Source organism: Armigeres subalbatus, chromosome 2 (genome assembly GCF_024139115.2).
Source record: "Armigeres subalbatus isolate Guangzhou_Male chromosome 2, GZ_Asu_2, whole genome shotgun sequence".
In the NCBI taxonomy this organism is placed as follows: Eukaryota; Metazoa; Arthropoda; class Insecta; order Diptera; family Culicidae; genus Armigeres; species Armigeres subalbatus.
This window is the reverse complement of record NC_085140.1, coordinates 423,860,904-423,875,357: the sequence shown is the minus strand read 5'-3', so window position 1 is coordinate 423,875,357 and position 14,454 is coordinate 423,860,904. Positions and strand designations below refer to the sequence as shown.

Here is a 14,454-nt window from a genome sequence, read left to right as displayed (position 1 = left end):
CATACATCTTACGGGGTGATAATTACCTCAAGCACACAGCCCAAAGTACTAAGCTGTAGCTACTCTATAATACCCCAATCAACTCAAAACGCCTCCTCAGAGCCCAGATATGAATCCAATTTAGCTCCATTGGAAGGTTCTGGACGACAAACTTTTCGTGAAATTCGTGAAAGTCATATTTCGAACAACAACGAATTGAAATTAGTGTTGAAAGGAAAATGGAAGAATATTCCGCCCCTCATTATGGCTAATTTGGTCAGTTCCATGCCACAAGAACTACAGTCCGTCATAGATACACAGGGGAATCCAACGAAATATTGAATTCCATTCTACAACTCCTGTTTTCGTTTCAAAAGCGCACTAAACCTGACTAGACGAATACTTTTTGAGCCCGTTTTTAATGAGTTTTTATGTTTTGTTACCTTTGTTTTTGTTATTGTTTTATTTTTCTGTTTGATTTTTAACAATAAAGATGAATTGATCAATTTACTACACAATGTAATCGATAGTTTTATTTTTTTGAGCTTACTAGATTCTATCTTTGACATTTTCTAGAAAACATACAGCTAGACGAATACTTTTTGGACTCACTGTACGTCAAATCATTGGATTTTACGGCAGCTGATTTGTTGTTACGTTTGAACTGCATTCAACGCACCCTATGTGTGATTTTGTTCTATGCGGGGATTTCCCTCTGCGCGTTATTTCCGCAAAGCTATCCAAATTTTTCTTTTTCTCCGCGTTTTTCTGAGCGTTGGAAATGCTCCAACGGTAATATGACAATATTGGAAGCAACAGGCCGACTACTAGATGAAGTCTCCTAACTCTAACGACGACGGAATTCTTTTTTGGTATTATGGTATTTTATATGGGTCATGTTTTTTCGATAGGGTGAACCTTCAATTTGCCCGCGAATAGATGCTGAGCGTAAGGACATGCTGCTTGTCAGTGACATGGATACAACGCTGAACAACCTTATTGAGAGGATATGCCAGGACGAGGAAATTTGGAATGCGGTAAACACGGCAGTTCAGCAGATTATGTTGAAGCTGCGGCGATGGTGGCGTCTTGAACAAAACCAACCAACAGCTGCAGTAGAGACTACTGTGTTCAACGGTAAACATCAACATAAACAATGCTAATTATGTTTTTTTCTGCACATAACAAGCACATTCAGTGACAGTCGAATGAATGAATTGGTGGAGTAGTCGTCTGACTATGTCATTCTATGTTTTGAATATTCATGCGATGTTTGTCAAAATTCGGACCGAAGTTGCTCCATGAAGATGAATATTTTAGGCTCCACAGACAACCACAGTCACCATTATATGATATGTGAATGTGATTATTATCAAGTAATCTCAAGTAGATGGGTAAACTAGATAGCATAGGTTATTAGGGTGGTTCAAAAAATCGACGTTTCACCATTAAGCGCAGGTTAAAAGAAAACCTACATAGCTAAAAGGAACACTCAACAGCTTTCACCCAGTGAAAATCGCATCTTTATTAATCTTTCCAATAATTAGTAATTGAATTTAATCTATACCGTGGTTTTCTGGAGCTAATTGCATAACTCCTCAACAGGCAACATTGCTGCTCGTGGCGCGAAAGATAGCACACACAAATTCAGGCTACTATGTTGCACTGCACATTTCAGTGATGCCCTCAAAGAAGTTTAGCGATCATGACTAAAGATTCGCAACCTCTATTAAAATCGATTACTAATTATTGGGGCGATTAATCAACATGCGGTTTTCGTTAGGTGAAAGCTGTTGAGTATACCTTTTAGCTATGTAGGTTTTCTTTCAACCTGCACTCAATGGGGAAGCGTCACTAACAGTATAATGAAAAAATAAATTTCCCCATACTAATTTGCATGCAAACTTGAAACGGCTTGTGCTAAATCAGTTTTAATCCAAATGAGCTCAAATTTTCAGAGGACACTCAGAACATGATAAAGAATCAGATAAGCACTGTGGAGCAAAATCGATTTTTCGAACCACCTTAATAGGTTATGTTAGTAGAATTAGTTCCATATTTCGTGTGTCCTTTTCCGGCTTCAAGCTGAACAGAATCATGTAGATTGTGCAATGCTTAATGCAATGAATGTCATACATTTTTCTTTTGGGTGTCGATTTTGAACAATTTTTACAAATTATTTGCAAAAGTGTCCTGTGTATGCAAATAAACTGCTGAAATCTGTGAAGAATTATCAACCGTTTTTTTTACAGAGGTTTTTCCAATATTTATCTGATATTCAGCAGGGTCGCAATCACAAAAATTTCGATAAAATTTATCTGAACGTGGGAAAAACCTTACCCGAAATTCATCGACAACAATAGCTAGGTATATTCCATCTGACCGTTTTGAATTTTACCATAATACCATATAATATATAGACTGTTCCAGAAATCATAAGCACACTTGGTTTTTGAAATATTTCGAACTTTTTTCAATTTTTTCACAAGGTTTTGGCCACGTATTTTTCTTTTATCTTGTCTACTTTCTTCTAGTGTCGAGTTTTGTCGATTTTATGGAATATAAGTCATGTTTTGGGATTTTTTCCTTCACACGGTTTTGAGGTGTTTGCATAAGACAGTTTCAAGTAGTTTCTTCAAATTTCTTATCAATATCCACACTAAATCCACTGCATACGGGTATTAAACTTATTTGCCAAGCATTACAGGTGTCAAAACTTAAAAGATTTTTTGCTTTATTCAATCAGTGTTGGCTAATGACTACACTGAGAAAATTCTTTATATTGAATATATTTGTCGCACACATAATTTTTTGCAATTTGGCGACCCAAATATATACAATTTGTACCCACACATAAATTCAATAACTGCATATTAGAGACCACACATACATTTTATTTGATTATAGATTATATTTGTAATTCGCGTGGAGAGTGGTTGTTATGTGTGCACTAGTTAGAATCATGAATTAAATTAATGGATTTTTGTCAATAAAAATGTGTGGAATTTTTGCAGTGTAGGATTCTTAATGAACTACAACATATGCGAAACGCCAAAGTAATTTGATTTTTATGCCACGCTGGTATCAATTTATTATTATTTACCTAAATAAAGTTTTGCACTTTTTCGAGGTTTTCTAACCTTCGCAACATATTTGCAACCACTTCTAGACGACAAGACTAACATTTCTATACACTTCCAATGAAAATTCAACTGATCTAATAGCTCTACGTTGTGTGCTAGGTGATTAAAAAAAAAGCACTCTAAAAATGGTCTATTTGTGCAAAGCAAATTTTCTGACCCAAAGTAGAAGCAAAATATTTTCTAAATTTGACAGAAAATATTCGGAAAAGTTACATCACGTTTATTAAATGAATATTATTTATAGGATGCATCGAAGTTTTCATGAAACATTACACGCATTTCAATTTGCCGACTATTTTTTAGTGTGCTTATAATTTCTGGAACAGTCTATACATTATGCATTATACATGTAGTGTAGACCGGTATAATATGCCCCCCTAAGGCAACTCCTTGACAACTTTTTACTTTCAACGCAATTTATGTAAACTTTGTGTTATTTGGTAGTCCAAGAAGTCGCAAATGCATTGTCCGTGATTAGTCATATAAAAATATTACAGATAACACGTAATAAAGCTGTTTTGAAAAGTCGTGAAAAAATGGATTTCAAAATGAGCCTGGCCAATACGCCCCACCTTAACCAAAGATGCTTCATAGCCCTTCATTAGCATTTTATCAATCCCATAAAAAAAGGTTACAAATCCTTCTGTGCTTGACATTAAAAAACAAACGTCCATTTAAGCAGGTTGGAATTACATTTCAATAGTTTCCATATAATTTGGTAGCAACTGCTGCAAGCTCACCGCGGTTGTGTCCAGTTGGTAAGGGCATATTGTCCTGCTGCAGTGGGGCGTTTTGACCAGTGAAACCTATTTTTGAAAAACGTTACATTTTTGAAGAGGGAAGCAGTTTTATATCATATTAACCACTGAGATAGAGTAAAATAGAATTATTTGGTTGCCCAACTGAGTGTTCCAGTGGAAGTTTTGCGGACAGTATGCTAACGTCGCTCCAGAATGTTGAGCAAACAAACATTGAAAGTTACATCAAAACTGTAACTTTTCGTAATTTTCTATTATTTTTTTTACGTAATACAAAAATATAGGATGGTGATTTTACAAATATTTATAGGTACCAACTGATTTTGACCCTTAGTTAGTTATAGTTTTCTAGAAATCAAAGTGGGGCGTTTTGACCAGGTGGGGCGCATTATACCGTCTTACCCTATCTATTCGCTGACCAGTATTTAACAGTCCTATGTACATCAGTGTACAGCATGGTGATAAAAACACAGTTTTTAAACTCTTACTTAATATTTAGTAAAATATTAGATACATTGCCTTCTTCAGGAAACTTTTGGACAATATGTCAAAAATATTGAATAGATTTAATAATTTTGTTTTTAATGAACATAAGTGTGACTCTGTTATGCTAATAAATTCTAAAATGTGATGGAATAAGAGAATTTTGAGTTTATCTCTAGGAAAAAAAATTCCTTGACTATTCTGGAAGTAAAACAAAATGAACTAAACATTAGAATTGTATTTTTAATATCCCAAATTTACTACATATATTGTTAATGAAACTGTTCAACAAGCCACAAAAAATGTTCAACAAGTCACAAAAAATGTTCAACAAGTCACAAAAAATGTTCAACAAGTCACAAAATTATGAAAAAAATAGATCAGTACTATTCATGTTATATTTTCAAATGTGCAATGGTGTTTATTATTATCAATATACTTATTGAATACACATGCCGACAATAACCCTAACGTAGGTACATTTATAGAACTATCACGCTGGTAGTACCAGTTGATCCACTGCCCGATTCGATATAATTTGAATTAGATTTAAACACAATTTTCATCACTTTAGTGTAACTGATTTGAACATTTCGAAACCCGATTCAAACAACAAATTGCATTTCAACTAAAACTTCAAATCACTTCCAACTTTTGTTCAATCTCTGCGGAACAATTTGCCCAGCTTATTCGAAAGATTTTTTTTTCACATCAACACTTGATTCAGTTTTTTTTTTGAATTAGAGTCTTTTAGCAAACCGTGACACACCGGGAGGAAACAAAACGAAACCAATCATTCGCGTTCGAAATCACGGGACTGAATGAATGGACACGACCAGCCAACCGCCGTCGCAAGCAACGGTGAAGGCGCGTCGCGTTCCGACCGTTTGTGTCTGATGGTGATGGTATTTTGAGAATACTTCTCCACTCTCGCCGGCAATTTAAAATATTCGCTCGGAGAAGAGATTCAGCAGTTTGTTTGGTTTGCGAATTCCCATCAACACATTCAAGCGGAAGCACGTGCTTTTTCGGCATGTTGATGTTTTGCGAGAGTCCTGCCCATGTGCTGGATTGGGAAAGTCCACGAGGGAGTACATATTTTTTACTTGAGCAGCCAGAATGACAGTGAGCAATGATAGTGCAAGTGCAGGTATACCTCCAAATGAGGATATTGGAGGGACCATATAAACTAAATTCGGGATCTTCCTTAACTGTGCGGTAAGATCAGTATCAATATAATATGTTGATAAGATGCACGGCAATGTTCCAGTGGGGGATGTAAAGGCAATAAGAAGAAGATACACTAAATTCATTTTTATCAACCATGTTTTGAGATCTAGTGAACTTTTTGCTTTGTTTTCTCTTCTTTTTGTCTTTTATTATTTTCTTTTTATTCGTATCTTACTGCCTATTTTTATAATTCTTTTTTCTTTATTATTATTTATTTATAATTTATTCAGATTAAGGCCGGAGTGGCCTGTTCTGTACGTCGTCTCCATTCAACTCGGTCCATGACTGCACGTCGCCAACCACGCAGTCTGCGGAGTGTCCATAAGTCGTCTTCCACCTGATCGATCCACCTTGCTCGCTGTGCACCTCGCCTTCTTGTTCCCATCGGATCGTTGTCGAGAACCATTTTCACCGGATTACTGTACGACATTCTGGCTTCGTGTCCGCCCACCGCAGTCATCCGATTTTCATGGTGTGAACGGAACGTTGGATGGTTCTCCCAACAGCTGATGCAACTCGTAGTTCATTCGCCTCCTCCACGTACCGTCCGCCATCTGCACCCCACCCCAGATGGTATGCAGCACTTCCCTTTCGAAAACTCCAAGTGCGCGTTGGTCCTCGCTTTTCTGTCTGATGTAGGCTTCGTGAAAATCGTACCACTCCCTCCAAAGCGATATTGAATAGCAGACACGAAAGACCATGCACCTTGTCGTAACCCTCTGCGTGTTTCGAAGGGACTTCGCTTATCAAGGTACGTATTTAACTATTTACAATGGTAGTAATGGTAGTCAATCAGTCTGTTAAATTTAAATTTCTAGTTGGATTTGATCCTTTGATTCGAGGCCTTCGTGCTCCTGTATCAACGATAAACGTTTCATTTCTATTCGTTACCTATTTTCTATAGAGTCCTTTTCACATACAGAGCTGCTTAAATGTACTGATTTCGATGCTCCACGCTAATGGGTTTCGTACATTTTGTTAAAAGATCAGCTTACCAGTAAATAAGCTCATCCTATCTGAAATATTATAATATTTAAATATTTTTCAAGAAATTTCTTGGGAAATCTGTTGAGGAATTTATAGAAGGTGTCTTGAAGTAATTGTCGCGGAAACTCCTGGAAGAACGCGTACCACTTGGTAGTACCAGGAAGAAAATAAGAGACTTTTGGAAGGAATTTCTGCTGAAGTTTCTGTGGGAATTGCCAGGAGAATTTCAAATATAGGGAAAGGTGGTCGGTTGTCGGCACCCTTTTGTTTTTGGTCCATAACTTTCGTCCAATTGCACAATGTGGTGATATTTGCATACCAATGGAAGCATATAGGCATAAGCTAATAATAATAGGCATAAGTTTTAGTTTCAAATGGCATGGGATGCTTACTATTGCTCAGATTACCGTACAATTTTTAACAATTCCGGATTTTGCAATGGAGTTAATCAGCAATTGATCAATCCTCTAAGGTTTTAAAGTCGTTTAAAGTTTTGTGAGTAATTGTTAACTAAATCGAGCGTAGGTATGATCTTTAGCTTTCTAACTAAAACTAATCCTAAAAGATGCATTGAATTTCCACGCTAGGATTATCACGCTAGGCTTCTTAAGATAGGATAAAGGCTCAATAAAACATTCAGATTTAGAGGAATGGTACCGTCGTTCGGGGTGACATTGGGCCTAGGGGGTAAAATTGAGCCAAAAACGAAAAATGTTTCAACTCCTAATATCTCAGAAACTGTTACGAATTTTGATGAAAACTTCAAACGGTTCGAAATAATAGTAAAATTCGCGTCTATGAAATCACAAAACAAATTCCAAGAAGTAATTGTGCTCGTACCATAATGCTTGGAATTTGAAAGTAAAACTATTGTGCGAATGAACCCGTATTAAAATAGTGTCAGTAATGCCCCACAAATCTATTACATAACATATTTTTAGTTCGATGGATACCTGGTTATCATGTTACGATAATCTGTTGTTGTTTTATCGAATTTTAATAATATTTATATAACGGTTCTGGTTTTTCGTAGCAACGAGCAATGCACGCAAAAAAGGGGTGAGATTGGGCCAAGCCTTCAGTTGATTTGCCTTACATAGTTGGTAAGAGCCGTAATGTAGGCAATTGTTTTGAATGAACGATTGAATCGTTTCATCGTCACCGCTGAACTATTTCATCTGGCCCAATGTCACCCCCTGTGCGGGGTGAGAATGGGCCAATTTTGAACAACAAATAACTTTGAAGAAATTCCATAATTCATTATTTTTTCCCCACACAGCGGTAAATTTATTATTCAAACTTGTACCAAACTAATTAAAACTTGATTCCAATGTTAACTACTAGAGCTTTGTAACATTTACTTGGAGCATACCACATTTTGGCCCAATGACACCCCCGTTGGCGGTAACTAAAATTTAAATAAGAAAGAACTTGTTTTGCTTTTCTAAGCTCTTATTATCGCCGCAGCAATATAAACAGTGAAAAGGTCTTAGTAGGCCCTCGAAGACGCGCGGCTACAAAGCAAGACCATGTTGAGGGTGGCTGGGTTCGATTCCCGGTGCCAGTCTAGGAAATTTTCGGATTGGAAATTGTCTCGACTTCCCTGGGCATACAAGTATCATCGTGTTAGCCTTATGATATACAAATGCAAAAATGGTAGCTTGGCTTAGAATTTTCGCAGTTAATAACTGTGGAAGTGCTTCATGAAAACTAAGCTGCGAGGCAGCTCTGTCCCAGTGTGGGGATGTTATGCCAATAAGAAGAAGAAGAGGCCCTCGAAGTTAGGTGGCAAATTGCGCAAATTTTCTCATAGTGTAAATTTGATAATATGTGTTAAATTTGTTTCTATATGTTAATTAATATATTAAATTTGTTAACTAAATTGAAAAATAATCGACGGGAAAGTTGTATTAGGAGGTAGATTTTTTTAAACCATCCACGAATTTATTCTAACATGAAGTGAGTTTTTTGTGGTCAGATCACCGTTTGAAAGCTCGTAGGATTTGTCGGGCCACTAAATTGTAAGCCGGATAAAAGAGTTTAACTAACTAATTTATTCAATATTTAATATATAAGGGATTCTAGGTATAATGCATACCAATAAAGCTTTCAAAGATCAGTGTCGATCTTTCATTCCATTTGCGACGAACGAACCAATCAAGGTTTTTGGAAATGCTACGAGATTTTCTATTTCAGGGCTGAGCGTCGATGAATATCATTTGAAATGTTTCAGTCTTGAGCGAAAATGATATTTTTTTTGTGGTATAGAAAAGGTGATAAAAGTTAGCCCCCCCTAGAATTTTTCATTAGTTACGCCAATGAACAAAGCCGATCGGTCGGAGTCATGTGCACATCATGTACATCAGACATGTAACGAGTAAATACATTCAATATGAACTGTTGTCATTATTATTCATATTTGCACTTATGAATATGATTACTTTTCCAAGTTCTACTTATAGGAATTCATATAATGCTTACGTGTTAAGCAACACGTTGAACTTATTAGCTATTTCCGATGGAAAATAATGATAGATTTATTTCAGTGTGTATTGTGGCGTCAAATTGTTGATTCACACACCAAATTTTCTCTTCATGATCCAGCAAAACGATTTACTGAACAATACAATGTTTTGCTGATATTCAGCATTTCTAATCACATTTTGCTGTAATACAGCATTATGTTTTACTGAACGCAAGTCGGCAAACTTATGTTTGCTGATTACCAGCATTCCGTTTGACAGTTTTGTTGGAATCTGACAATTAACCTAACAAAATACTGTAAACCAGTACAAAATTTTGCTGGATGCATATCAGCATTACCGTCGTGCTACTTTGGACATTTTAAAACAAGAATTATAACGAAAATAACTACACTGCCAAAAATATCTATATAAGATATATGTGTCGCCGTTATACATTTTTGCAATAGCTCCACCCTAATATAATCGATATAGAACCACGCATAAATTAAATAATTGCAAATACGAGACCACACATAAAGTTTATTTGGATATATATTTTATTAGTAGTTCGCGTGGAGAATGGTTATGTGTGCGCTGATATACATCATAAGTTAAATCTATGGTTTTTTGCCAATAAATATGTGTGGATTTTTAGTAGTGTATTAAATTGTCATTATAACCAATCGGGTGTGTTTTTGTTAGTTTGATTGCAACTTTCTGTTTCAAATTTGGTATTTTTTCCGTTAATTTTTTTCAAAAAATCAAAAATCCAAAGTAGCCCCCCGAGTCAAAAGAAGCCCCGCACGACGGTTCTTATTTTGCTGAAAATCAGCAAAGTCGTTGGGTTGTCAAATAAAACGTCAATTTATAACATATGCTCAGAATCTCAAGTCGTTTCTTCGTCCTTCTCGTCGCTACATGTGATTTTTGGTGCCAAAGGTTGTTTTTGAAGAAAGTTTTATTTAACATATGTGATTATAATACGTACTAAAAATATTTGTCTCGTAAGTATAGAAATAATCCATGCTCATTTATTCATTATTTTTAAATATCTCTTTCTTGAATTTGTTTTCAATATTTTTTAAACTGATGAAAGAAATCCTGTTTTGTACCGAAAAATATCCAAAATATTCAAAATGCTGAAAATTTAGCAAACCTTTTAGGATCTACCAGTTACTGGCTAACCAGCAAATTTCGAACCGGTTTGCTGAATCTTTCCAGAAAATCAACTATCACTTTTCGGAAATTGTGTTTGTTGGTTGAGCAGCAAATTGTTTTGCTGGATTTACAATACACAAAAAAAAACAGCAAAATTATGCTGAATTCCAGCAAAATAAAATTAGTATGCAGTATTATCTGTTTAGATGTAAACTAAATAAATGAATGAATGACGCAAAGATCATTGTTATGGGAAAACGCAGCCCAAATGAGGCTATCAACACGAAAAAAGAAAGCGTTCATGAATTCGTGAACTAATGAGTTCACGGTGTATTTTTTCGGGAACAATAGTCACGGATTCGGGAATACAGTCACGTTTTTTGGAACGTTCTGGAAAACGTGACTGGTGTTCCCGAATACATGAATGAAGAATCGATATTCGATTTTCTTTCAGGGAACGATGAAGTTAATCATCTCAGAACGCATCAGTTTTTCGTTCGACTCAAAAATAGAAAGGAACATTGTTTAATTTGAAATTTGAAAATAGATGAAAAATGCTTCCTCGACATTTTCGGTCTTGTTTGACGTACGGAATAATATGATTCAAACGCACTAGCTCAACACCGCAGGGCACTTGACTCAACCTTTGATAGTTAATACTAATGACACACTGGTGGTACAAGTACCCACGGATACAAATTTCATCCATTTGCTTCAAAAATATACATGTTTATTTCCAAAATGGAATCATGTTTGAATCAAACATATTTATTTTTAAAACCAAATTAAATCCCTGTTTGTTTTATACATTCACTAGTGGGCAGCCCCTCGCTCGCTCTTGCAAAAGTAAACAAACACTCGAGTTCGGATCGGATCCGATCGGAAGCAGCAGAGGAGTAGAAGCAAGAGTAGAAGCAGATGTTTTCTTGCTTCCAAATTAATGATAAGGATGTTTTTTAGGTACAGAAAGGTAAGTAAATGAAATATGCACGTTGGGAATTGTGAAATCTGGTAGTCAAATGCTACCAGAATATAAAAATTGGTAGAATTGATATCAAAATATTATGAGTGGTCGAACCAAAACAATAATATCCATGTTTGCTTCAAACATTTAGCTGGTTGAAACAACTTGAAACGCACATTTGATTCAAAAAAAGTTTTCGTTCGCTTCAAATGCAACAATATGTTTGATCCAAACATATTTATTTTTGATGCCAGAACAAACTGAATTTATGTTTGGATTTACCTAGAATATGTTTGTTCTTAACGTAGTTTTTTCTGCGTATGGTATAAGAATCTTGAAATGAGTACCATACCAATTATTGTCTTTATTAAAGATAGTCTTGGAATAATTTTCTTGTTCTCTTGTACCATGGTACAAGTACCACAGGTGTGTCCTTAGTATAATATATGGGCCTGACGTTTTGGGCTGATGGTTGATTCGTTCTGAAATGTTGCACAGCCCAGAATTTACTTTAAAATGTCTTAAACACAAAAATATTATTTTTACTAATATAGACTTTTACCAGAATTTTTATAACATCGGCTTAAGTGTTCTTGACCGATGCACCATGAACGAGGTAGGGCTTTAGGACCCAATTAAATCAAGGTATGGACTTAACCACGACCCGCATAATGAAAAACGACAAACCATGCAGTCAAAATTACAAATGCGTTTTAAGATATAGTGTCACTATTCACTTCATTGTTAGCATACATTTTTAAGCTTGATTCACCATACCAACCCTACAGCAACACTTACTGTTAATACATAACATGCTGTCGATGTGTAATTATATAGTTCTTCAATTGTACATCTACCAACTGGCGTATGGTACATCGAAAATTTTGTTCGAAAAAACGACCGGATTTAAATGTTAATTATACTTAACCGCCCATTACTCATATGGTCGTTTGGCCGTTTACCATCTGAGCTATTGTTGAAACGGTATATGAGACTGTCCATTTATAGTTAACTACTATTAGTGAGACCATCGCTACAATAATACTTATTCTCTTCAATTATAACAGATGCGGTCTACGTATGGTCCATGATTATGCGGGGAGCGTCTTCTTTTTCCACGATTCTTCTTCTTATCGGTCGGAAAAGTGACATCCGCTGCGGGCCGATGAATATTTCAGTGAACTCGGAGCATTTTAGTTCACCGGATGTTCATGTCGAGGTTCATTTTTTGTAAACATTTCCGGCAGCGGATGTTTTCTTCTTACTGAAAATCGGCGTGTGACGTCATCGTGGTTTAGTCCATATTTTTGCTTTGCTATTTTTCGTGAAATGCGTTCGACGGTTGGCCTAGGGCCCTCCTTAGCCGTGCGGTAAGACGCGCGGCTACAAAGCAAGACCATGCTGAGGGTGGCTGGGTTCGATTCCCGGTGCCGGTCTAGGCAATTTTCGGATTGGAAATTGTCTCGACTTCCCTGGGCATAAAAGTATCATCGTGTTAGCCTCATGATATACGAATGCAAAAATGGTAACCTGGCTAAGAAACCTCGCAGTTAATAACTGTGGAAGTACACTAAGCTGCGAGGCGGCTCTGTCCCAGTGTGGGATGTAATGCCAATAAGAAGAAGAAGAAGAAGTTCGACGGTTGCTTACAAGCGGCGTGCTTATGTAATTCAGCAATCAATTGAGTAGAGTGGGCCAACGTATATCAATTCGCGAAGTCGAAGCAAATTCTGCTCTTCCCTCCTATGGGAAACCCCATTGCTATCTGTCAGAGTTTGAGTGAAACATGGCCGCCATATCCTCCTCTCTGTTGCTCTACTGTAAAAACCCAGAGTGTATGTAATTAGGAGTGGCGACACTGTCAGAATTGGAACAAAATTCATCTGTCATTCCCATACAAAATCGTGTTCCAAACGAGCAGGAGACCTGTCAAATGCGGCACATGTCGCCACTCTTAATTACATACACTACTGTAAAAACCCATAAAGAACTGTCATTGTTTGTGGGAAGAATTTTGCTTCGACTTCGCGAATTCGAAAGTTTACACAGGATTTTCAATAAAATTTGTTCTAGCTTAAATATTTGTTATCTGTGGTCAAATTGACCTTTTCTCGCTTAACTTTCCAAAAGGACCTAAGTAACATTTTTTTCATGAATTAATTTGAATACTGCAATCAATAGCTTTCATGTTGTTCTATTGATTGCAGTCAGGGACGGGAACGGTTGACATTTCTTTTTATCATTCAATCTGCCACGAAGTAAAAGAAAAACAAAAACACGGCAGCCGCAGCAGCAGCCACGACCAAGCAGACGACAGTCAGCACATGATTTTATTATTTCCTCTCTCCACAATTAATGTTTCTGTACACTCATTTCACGACGTTTACTCCTTGCTCATTTTAGAAACTAGAACTAATGAATTAGTACCAACGGCTAGCATTCTTTCTAGGCTTTGCGCCTCATGCAATTAAACCCGATTCTGTTCTGTTTGCGCTGCGCACGAACCGAAACAAGAAATCTGGTGACTGTACCGACGGCTCGACTCTCACGCAGCAGCAGGCAGGAACATACAAACAGTTTGCCTCATCGGTAAAAAAAATGTCACAATGAGGCGTACATTTTTTTTGGAAAACTGTTTCGGTTTGTGCGGTGCGTGAAATTTGACCGGATAAAATGTAAACATTCGCATAATCACAGTGTTTTACTGTACATTTCCCGACACTGATTGCAGTACTCAAATTGATTCATTAAAAAAATGTTACTTAGGCTGTGAACCATTCCACTGATTCGTTTAACTTTTAGTTAAAATTTGACACTTCGATGGTTATTTTCCCTTCATGGTTAAAAAAAAATCGGAAGCCGACCCATTTGAGTTTTGACAGATTGATAGTTATTCGGAACGAAAATGATTTGGCGCCAATTTTCTCGCGAACAAAGTTTAACTATCGAACTGTCAAATTTAACCATGCTCCGGAGCAGGGTTATTTTTAACCACGACGAAATAACCATCGAACTGTAAAATTTTAACTAAAAGTTAAACGAATCGGTGGAATGGTTCACAGCCTTAGGTCTTTTTGAATAGTTATGCGAGTTTTCAAAAGCAGGTTCGCCCGCGTTCGCCCTTTTGAGATGTTGGTTCCGATTTTTTTGTTTCTCGCTCAAAATTTTGTGTGCGTGTCAGTGTTTGCAGGGCTGGATTATTTTTTCAGTTGATTCGTAACGTTCATAACACCGGGTAGTAAATAACGTGTAGTAACGATGCTATGACAGTGACAGTGCTTGTTTGA

At 36.6% G+C, this 14,454-nt stretch overlaps 1 protein-coding gene across 1 annotated transcript in view; it reads right to left on the bottom strand.

Annotated features, from left to right (window-relative positions):
* LOC134213481 (uncharacterized) overlaps positions 1 to 5,167 on the bottom strand; it is a 182,298-nt gene extending 177,131 nt beyond the window's left edge. Inside the window, exon 1 of the mRNA XM_062692563.1 lies at positions 4,872 to 5,167. The gene's annotated coding sequence lies outside the window, so the exon portion shown is untranslated. The remainder of the gene's footprint in view (positions 1 to 4,871) is intronic.
* Positions 5,168 to 14,454: the final 9,287 nt, after the last annotated feature.